The sequence below is a fragment of the Bos indicus x Bos taurus genome, chromosome 15 (assembly GCF_003369695.1).
Source record: "Bos indicus x Bos taurus breed Angus x Brahman F1 hybrid chromosome 15, Bos_hybrid_MaternalHap_v2.0, whole genome shotgun sequence".
NCBI lineage: Eukaryota > Metazoa > Chordata > Mammalia > Artiodactyla > Bovidae > Bos > Bos indicus x Bos taurus.
The window spans coordinates 59,188,055-59,198,123 of record NC_040090.1 but is presented as its reverse complement, the minus strand read 5'-3'; positions in this window follow the sequence as shown (position 1 = coordinate 59,198,123).

Genomic DNA, 10,069 nt, shown 5'->3' with positions numbered 1-10,069 from the left:
CATGTTGATGGAGGGGAAAGGTTAACACTGAGGCAGATATAGGGAAGACCATTCACCACGACCCCAGATTAACTAGTAACAGATGGTCTTCCATTTGGGAACAGACCTCTCTTCCATTTTCAGGTATTGTGGAAAATTATCTGAAGTTCAGAGTGACTGCTATGCACCTACACTCTTTGAGAAAGGTGGTGACTCCCTGACTTCAGACTATACTGCAAAGCTACAGTAATCAAAACAGTATGGTACCAACACAAAACAGACACAGATCAATAGGATAGGATAATACAGCCCAGAAATAAACCCACACACTATAGTCACTTAATCTGTGACAAAGGAGGCAAAAATATATAGTGGAGAAAAGACAGTCTCTTCAATAAGTGGTGCTGGGAAAACGGAACAGTCACATGTAAAAAAATTGAATTAGAAGATTCTCTAATACCATATACAAAAATAAACTCAAAATAGATTAAAGACCTAAATGTAAGACTAGATACTATAAAACTACTAGAGGAAAACACAGGCAGAACACTCTTGACATAAAGCAATGTTTTTTTGTGGCTCCTTCCCCTAAAATAAAGGAAATAAAAGCAAAAATAAACAAATGAGATCTAATTAAACTTAAAAGCTTTTGCTCAGCAAAGAAAACCAAATGAAATGAGAAGGCAACCTACTGAATGGGAGAAAATATTTGCAATTGATATGACCAATAAGTGATTAATATCCAACATATATAAGCAGCTCATGCAGCTCAACATCAAAGAAAACAACTCTATTAAAAAATGGACAGAAGAACTGAATAAATATTTTTCCAAAGAGGAAATGCAGATGACCAATGAGTGCATGAAAAGATACTTAACATTACTAATCACTGCCACTAAGTCACTTCAGTCATGTTCGACTCTGTGTGATGCCATAGACAGCAGCCTGCCAGGCTCCCCCATCCCTGGGATTCTCTAGGCAAGAACACTGGAGTGGGTTGCCATTTCCATCTCCAATGCATGAAAGTGAAAAGTGAAAGTGAAGTTGCTCAGTCATGTCTGACTCTTCGCGACCCCATGGACTGCAGCCTTCCAGGCTCCTTCATCCATGGGATTTTCCAGGCAAGAGTACTGGAGTGGGGTGCCATTGCCTTGGGAAATGTAAATCAAAATCACAATATCACCTCCAACTTGGCAGAATGGCTATCATCAAAAAGTCCTTAAATTATAAATGTTGGTGAGAATGTGGAAAAAAGGGAAGCTTCCTACATGGTTGGTAGGGATGTAAATTGGTATAATTGGATGTAAATTGTGTATATATATATATACATACAAACACACACACATACATGCACACAATGGAATACTACTCAACCATAAAAAACAAAATTTTGCCATTTGCTGCCACATGGATGGAATGGATGAACCTGGAGGACATTATACTAAGTAAAATAAATCAAAGATAAACACTGTATGATATCACTTATATGTGGAGTCTAAAAAATACAATTCAACTAGTGAATGGAACATAAAAGAAGCAAACTTACAGAGAACAAGCAATTGGTTACCAGAGGCGGGGAGGGGCAATACAGGGGTAGAAGAGTGGGAGGTACACACTCTTGGGTATAAGATAGGCTCAAAGATGTATTGTACAACACAACGAATATTTTGGAAGAACTGTATGGTAAAACAGTATGGAAAGTATCCATTAAAAATTGTATAAAAATTAAAAAAATTTTTAAAAAGGTGGTGCATGCAAGCATGCTCAGTCACTCAGTTGTGTCTGACTCTGTGACCCCGTGGACTGCAGCCTGCCAGGTTCCTCTGCCCATGGGATTCTCCAGGCAAGGATACTGGAGTGGGTTGGCATTTCCTTCTCCAAAAAGGTGGTGAAATAGTGGCATAAAGCTGTTTCATTGTGCCTAAGTCATTGCTACCTGGAAACTTGTGTCATAGATGGGTACTTGTTTCAAAGGCAACAGGTTGAGATCCTGGCATGAGAACCCTGCCAAATATGAGTGCTCCCTTTTGATGGTCACTGCCTGCATGCAGATCTTCTATTTGCTGCAGTATGAAAGAGACACATATGTGGGGAAGGAAGCAGTTGGTGGGTTAGCTTTGAGAGACCCACGGATCAAATAATGGCTAACATTTATCTGAAGAATTGTTAGCTACCAGGCACTTTTCTAGTGCTCTTTATGCACTAACATGCATGTGTGCTCAGTCTTGTCCGATTCCTTGTGTTCCCACAGACTTAACCACCAGACTCTTCTATCCATGGGATTTTCCAGGCAAGAAGCTGGAGTGGGTTGCCATTTCCTCCTGCAGGGGATTCTTCCTGACTCCGGAATCAAACCGCATTGCAAGCAGATTCTTTACCTGCTGAGCCATTGGGGAAGCCTGTCTTTATGCAGTAATCCACTTAACTCTCAGAGTTTCACTATGAAGATGTCACCATTTTTAGATGAGGACACTGGGGCACAGGATGCTTACACATTAGCTAGGATCGCAAAATCAGTCTATGGAAGAGGCAGGCCATGAAGCCAGATCTCCAGAGCTGCGTTTTTTATTCACTCCAAGGTCCAGTCAACAGTCATGAAATAGAAGACGTGAGACAGCAGAATCCATGCAGCAGAGAGAGAGAGGAGAGGGTAGCTAGATGTTCACAGCAGCAAGAAAAGCAGAGACAGAAAGTCACTACTTGGTGCCACACAAGGAGATCCTGTTCCTGCTGGTGAGGCTGCTCCCAGCCCGCTCCTAGGGCCCGCATTGTGTCCTGAAGCAGGCTCACCAGCGTCCAGGATCTAGTGCCTGATGACCTGAGGAGGAGCTAATGCAATAATAATAGAAATAAAGAATAATAAATAAATGATAGAATAATAAATAGAAATAAAAAATTGTACACAATAAGTGTAATGTGCTAGAATCAGCCGCAAACTCTCCTCCCTCTCCCCTGTTCCCTTGGTTCCTGGAAAAATTGTCTTCTATTAAACCGGTCCCTGGTGCTAAAAAGATTGGGGACCACTGTCCTAAAGATCCTTCCAGGTAGGTCCTCAGCAATGCTTTCCATCCCTGTGAGGAGCTGGAGCGTGTTGGGAGGCTGGGCAGAAGACATTCATCTCACTTTCCAGATTCTCAGACAGGATTCAATTCTGAAACGTGGGAAACTGTCCAAATGACAAGAAACCAGCTACCCATATTGCGAATGTAAGTTGTTAGCTTTTTATTCACTGGCAACAGAAAGCATGTTTTTCATGCAGATGAAAAAATAAAGCACAAGAAAGCCATGAATATCTTTTTCAAATGCCCTCGACTCTGATAGTTTTGGTGATCCTAGCAGCATGTGTCCAGGGGTTTTTGCAGATGACTAAGTGAATGTGCTTGTTCAAAGAGTGATGTGACCAGTTTCTGGAAAAACTTGGATGGATCTGTATAGCCGGAACAGGAGGATATGGGTATCTGGCCATCTAGTCAGTTTTGCCCGATTAACATCTTAACTCCAAGACAGAATGAAGAGGAACTTATTTTAAAAATCTACATGCAGTCTTGCCCTTCAGGGTTGACTGGAACCCAAGATCTTTTTTTAGTTATATAATTGTAAAACAAGTATATGTATTTTTTCTTACGAAAATGTGAATGAAGTAGAGTGACTTAAACACACACATTTCAGAATGAAAAGTACTCAATTTTCTACTATAAATAGGGCTTCCCAGGTGGTACAGTGGTAAAGAATCCATCTGCCAAGGAAGGAGATGCAAGAGACATGGGTTCAATCCCAGGGTCAGGAAGAGTTCCTGAAGTAGGAGATGGCACCCCACTCCAGTATTCTTGCCTGGGAAATTCCATGGACAGAGGAGCCTGGTGAGCTACAGTCCACGGGGTTGCAAAAGAGTCAGACACGACTGAAGGACTGAGTGTGCGCGCACACACAATAAATAGATCCATTGTTAAGATAAATCATTTCTCTGTGTGAGAACACTGTAGTAATCATTGCACTAGTCAAGATTTGCTGATGAATCCTAAAATCACTGGGTGGAAGTTTGAGGAGAAACAAGAATAGCTTTCCATCAATACATTTATTAATTTCAAAGTGAAAAATAGTAACTTTGTGTTGAAAACCAGCAGACACTGGCTTATGCAAGTGGTCAAGATTAATATCAGCTGTAATAAGACAAATCTTCTGTCATGATGTTGTACTGAGAAGGACATACCACTTCTATATTATTCTTGAGAAAAATGCATGACCCCAATCTAATTATGAGAAAATATTGGGTAGCTTAAAATGGAGGGACAATTGACAAAATAACTCACAAATACTCTTCAGAAGGGTCATGATCATGAAAAATAATGTGAAATTAAGCAGCTTTCAGAGATTGGAAGACACTAAGGAGACATGACTACTGAATGCAACGTGGGATTCTTAAATTGGGTTCTGAAACAGATAAAGGACTTTTCTGGAAACACCAGTGAAATTCAAATAAAGTGCCTAGTTTAGCCACTCATGTACCAATGTTAATTTCTTGATTTTGAACATTTTATAATGATTATACTAGATGTTATCACTGAGAGAAGCTGGCTGAAGGGTATATGAGAAAAAAAAAAAAAAGAACTCTCTGTATTATTTTTAAACTTTTCTGTAATTATAAAATTATTTCAAAATTAAAAGTCTAAAAACTTTTTCAAGTGGAGAAAATAATATATTCTTCCATGAAATGGTTCATTCTGTCCCGTGTCATCTACTAAATGACTTACCAAATAGTCTGTCTATCATGTTCACACAGAGTGTTGCTGCCACTGCTACCATTTCACATTGCCACCTATACCTGGTATATTTCTGGGCTTTTCATCCTGTTTGGTCTATTTTTCATCTGTAAATGTTATTCTTTGAGGGTTTATTTTGCTTTTTTTTTTTTCTTGTACAAAAACATGGCTCTAAACAAATATAAAGATACATACATCTTATCTGCTGGGATAACTCTCCTTTTGTTGCTCTTATTTTTCAAAATTAGGTTTCTAGGCACTCCTCCCCTCCGCCCCCCACATTGTTAATAATCAGGGTTCCTGGGAGGTAGGAAGATGGGATACCAATAGAGAATGTTGAGTCTCACTTGATTCAGCACTGGAGATGCCATAGAAGTAAAAGGAGCTGGTCTATTTCAGATATTAATGAAAACTGAGATATTCCTAGGATTTGAGTTCTGGTGTGCCTGATGGAGGTGAAGGTCTAGGGAGAGGAAGCAAACCTAGGGCAGAAAAGAGCTGGAAGCTAAGGGCAGGGTAAAGATTCAGGTGAGGGTTCTGACTCCTTTTAATTTCCTTACAAGGCCCTGCTTAGAACATAGATTGCCGTCTTGTTACTGCTGCTGCTGCTGCTAAGTCGCTTCAGTCGTGTCTGACTCTCTGCGACCCCGTGGACTGCAGCCTACCAGGCTACCCCGTCCCTGGGATTCTCCAGGCAAGAACACTGGAGTGGGTTGCCATTTCCTTCTCCAATGCATGAAAGTGGAAAGTGAAAGTGAAGTCGCTCAGTCGTGTCTGACTCTTTGCGACCCCATGGACTGCAGCCTACCAGGCTCCTCCATCCATGAGATTTTCCGGGCAACAGTACTGGAGTGGGGTGCGATTGCCTTCTCCGCTTGTTACTGCTGGGGAGAGTAATAGCAACTTCTCCCAGCACCCAGTGGGGAGGCAATGTAGTAACATACGGCACCACTAGGGGGCCCTGAGGTCTGCAGAGAGGTGAAACCTGCTTGTGCAAATGAAACTAGCTTGTGAGCTAGTCCTGAACTTTAACCTCTTCCCGTTGCTATGGGGGCACGCCTGTCATTTTGTTTCAGATAGTACTTCATTGTATGGGATTTTCCTATATATTATAATAATGCATGCTTAGTATCCCCAGTCCCTTGCCTTAAATACCTGTGGTAACAAGTGTCATTAGAGCAACCCCTGAATTTGCCTCACATGTTTCCAGATACCTGACTAGATCACAAGAGGATTACTGCACTTGGGAAAGCAGCACTTGGGTGGAGTTACAGAAAGGGCACTGAGGGTTGGATGTGTGAGTAACAGGGAAATTGTTGAGGACAGATCAAAACAAGCTCTTAGCACTAAAGAACGCTTCTGAGAACCCTGCAAATTCTCTGCCAATGGCACAAGTTAAGGCATGGAATTTGGTCTATTCTCCTGGGAAGACATGATTGTCGATACCAGTAATCCCAGGGAAATGTGACCTCACAGGAAAAAATAATGAGACATCTGAAAAGCACAATTCCTATATAAAACAGGAAAAAATAATGGGCCACATAGACCAAGAATTAGAATTAAGCATAATAAATATCATTCGAGGTAGAGAAAGAAGAGATACCAGTAGCCTGACTGTAGAGCAGAAATGAGCAGTCATTAAGAAGAACGAGAGGAAGAGTCCTGATCTAAAATATATTGACATTTTTGTTAAAATATATAATAACCAAACTAATAATTGAGTGAAAGAGCAGAATGTATACAAAAATCAAATTAGTAACCTGGCACATCAGTTTGAAGATCAGGTTGAAGAACTCTCCAGAAATCATCAAGAAGGAGTTGAAAGAATGTGAAAGACAAGTTGAAAGATATGGAGCAAAGAAGTAAAAATGTCAATATCCATACTTAATAAGAACCCTAGAAAGGTAGGGTAAAAACTAAGGAGACAGAGACACTACCTTATTTTTAAGCACATATGAAAATCAAAATTACTGGTCACAAGGGAAATCTCAATAATGTTTAAATTCCTCATTTATATATAAAGCACAAGGAAATCACAAAATATTTGACAGTGAATAACAATGAAGATACTTTATATCAAACATTATAGAAAGCCTCCAAGTTGTACTAAGGGGGAAATATCCAACTATAGATGCAGCTATTAAATAGCAATAAGAATTAACTTATTTAATGAGTTAGAGGTCCAAGTTAAGAACAGAAAAAAAGAACATAGTAAACCTGAAAAAAGTAGAAGTAAGGAAACCATAAATATAGAAGCAGATACGATAGGAAATGAAACAAAGAAATTATAGAAATGATCAACAGAATAAAAAGCTAATTCTTAGAACAAAACTAAAAACAAGCAACTTTCTAGTAAATTTTATCAAGAGAAAAAGATACAGAAAATTATATAGGACTCTCCAGCTACTGAACATCCGAGGACAGAGGAACAATTTTTTCCTTCCTGACAACCACATTAACATTTAGATAAATGAAATGTGATCATGTCAACTGACCTTAAAGAGAAAAGCCAACAAAATGCAGCACTCATTCATAACTTAAAAACAATATAAAAGCAACTTCCCAGCAAACTAGGAATTGAAGGAAACAATTAGTGTAACACAGGATATTTATTAAAGCCCTGCATCAAGTACATTACATTCATCTGTGAAATCTTAGAGGAATTCATACTAAAGTTAGGAACAAATTAAAGTTGCTTGTCATCACAACTTTTGTTCCCTATTGTCCTGGAGTTGTAATGAAAGTAAGAAGACCTGAGGTGGGGGGTGGATATTCACGGGGGAAATGACAGAAGAGACAGAAGATGAGAAAATTTTCTGTTTGATGACATACAAGACCACATAGACAAGCTGCCAACTATTAGAAATAATAAGAAAGTTTGATCAAGTTGTTTGATATAAGTATGTGAGTTGAATAGTGCCCACCCAAAATTTCAAGTCCCCCTGGCACCTCAGATTGTGACCTTATCTGGAAGGACAGTCTTTGTAGATATAACTATGTAAGGACCTCAAGATGGAGTCATGCTCAGTTTAGGTTAGACCCTAAATTCAGTGACTGATGTCCTTGTGAAAATAAAGAGGACACAGAGGCAAAAATGTCAGGTGGAGATGGAGGCAGAGACTGGAGTTACGCTGGCACAAGCCAAGCAATGCCTGGGCTCACTAGAAACAGAGACAGGCGAGCCAGGATTCTCTCCTGGAGTCTTCAGAAGGGGTGTCATTGTGCTGACACCTTGATTTCAGACTCCCTGCCTCTGTGACAGAATAAATACATGTGGTTTTGGCCATATAGTTTATTACACTTTGTTATGGCAGCCCCTAGGAAACTAATCAACATAAAAAATCAATTTCTTTCTAAGCGATAATAATGACCAATTAAATATATAATAATAAAAATTTCTATTTGCAGTAACATCTAAAATTAACATGGGACATAAAACATTTTTATGGTAACACTATAAAATACTGAAGGACATCAAAGAAGATCTGAATAAATGAAATATAGGTCATGTTTATGAATACAAAAGTTTAATATCATGTCAATTGCAACTCTCCCTCAAGTTCTATCAGATCTCTATCAGCTGACTCAAATTATTATATGGAAGAGCAACAGCCCAAAAGTAAGTAACCAAATCTGCAGAAGCAGCTCAAAATAAAGGGCCTACCTTACCAGATATCAGTTTATTAAAAAGCAGTTGAAATTAAGATAGTCTGGTACTTGCACCAGATGGCCAACACCAAAATCAGATTGATTATATTCTTTGCAGCCAAAGATGGAGAAGCTATATACAGTCATCAAAAACAAGGCTGGGAGCAGACTGTGGCTCAGATCATGAACACCTTATTGCCAAATTCAGACTTAAACTGAAGAAACTGAGGAAACCACTAAACCATTCAGGTATGACCTAAATCAAATCCCTTATGATTATACAGTGGAAGTGAGAAATAGACTCAAAGGATTAGATCTGATAGACAGAGTGCCTGAAGAACTATGGACAGAGGTTTGTGACATTGTACTGGAGGCAGGGATCAAGACCATCCCCAAGAAAAGAAATGCAAAAAAGCAAAATGGCTGTCTGAGAAGGCCTTACAAGTAGCTGTGAAAAGAAGAGAAGTGAAAAGCAAAGGAGAAAAGGAAAGATATATTCATTTGAATGCAGAGTTCCAAAGAATAGCAAGGAGAGATAAGAAAGCCTTCCTCAGTGACCAATGAAAGAAATAGAGGAAAACAATAGAATGGGAAAGACTAGAGATATCTTCAATAAAATTAGAGATACTAAGGGAACATCATGCAAAGATGGGCTCGATAAAGGACAGAAATGGTATGGACCTAACAGAAGCAGAAGATATTAAGAAGAGATGGCAAGAATACACAGAAGAACTGTACAAAAGAGATCTTCACGACCCAGATAATCATGATGTGATCACTCACCTAGAGCCAGACACCCTGGAATGTGAAGTCAAGTGGGCCTCAGGAAGCATCACTACGAACAAAGCTAGTGGAGGTGATGGAATTCCAGTTGAGCTATTTCAAATCCTGAAAGATGATGCTGTGAAAGTGCTGCACTCAATATGTCAGCAAATTTGGAAAACTCAGCAGTGGCCACAGGACTGGAAAACGTCAGTTTTCATTCCAATCCCAAAGAAAGGCAATGCCAAAGAACGCTCAAACTACTGCACAATTGCACTCATCTCCCATGCTAGTAAAGTAATGCTCAAAACTCTCCAAGCAAGGCTTCAGCAATATGTGAACTGTGAACTTCCAGATGTTCAAGCTGGTTTTAGAAAAGGCAGAGGAACCAGAGATCAAATTGCCAACATCCGCTGGATCATGGAAAAAGCAAGAGAGTTCCAGAAAAACATCTATTTCTGCTTTATTGACTATGCCAAAGCCTTTGACTGTGTGGATCACAATAATTGTGGAAAATTCTTTAAGGGATTGGAATACCAGACCACCTTGCCTGCCTCTTGAGCAACCTGTATGCAGGTCAGGAAGCAACAGTTAGAACTGAACATGGCACAATGGACCGGTTCCAAATAGGAAAAGGAGTATGTCAAGGCTGTATATTGTCACCCTGTTTATTTAACTTATATGCAGAATATATCATGAGAAACGCTGGGCTGGATGAAACACAAGCTGGAATCAAGATTGCCGGGAGAAATATCAATAACCTCAGATACGCAGATGACACCACCCTTATGGTAGAAAGTGAAGAACTAAAGAGCCTCTTGATGAAAGTGAAAGAGGAGAGTGAAAAAGTTGGCTTAAAGCTCAACATTCAGAAAACTAAGATCATGGCATCCGGTCCCATCACTTCCATGGCAAATAGA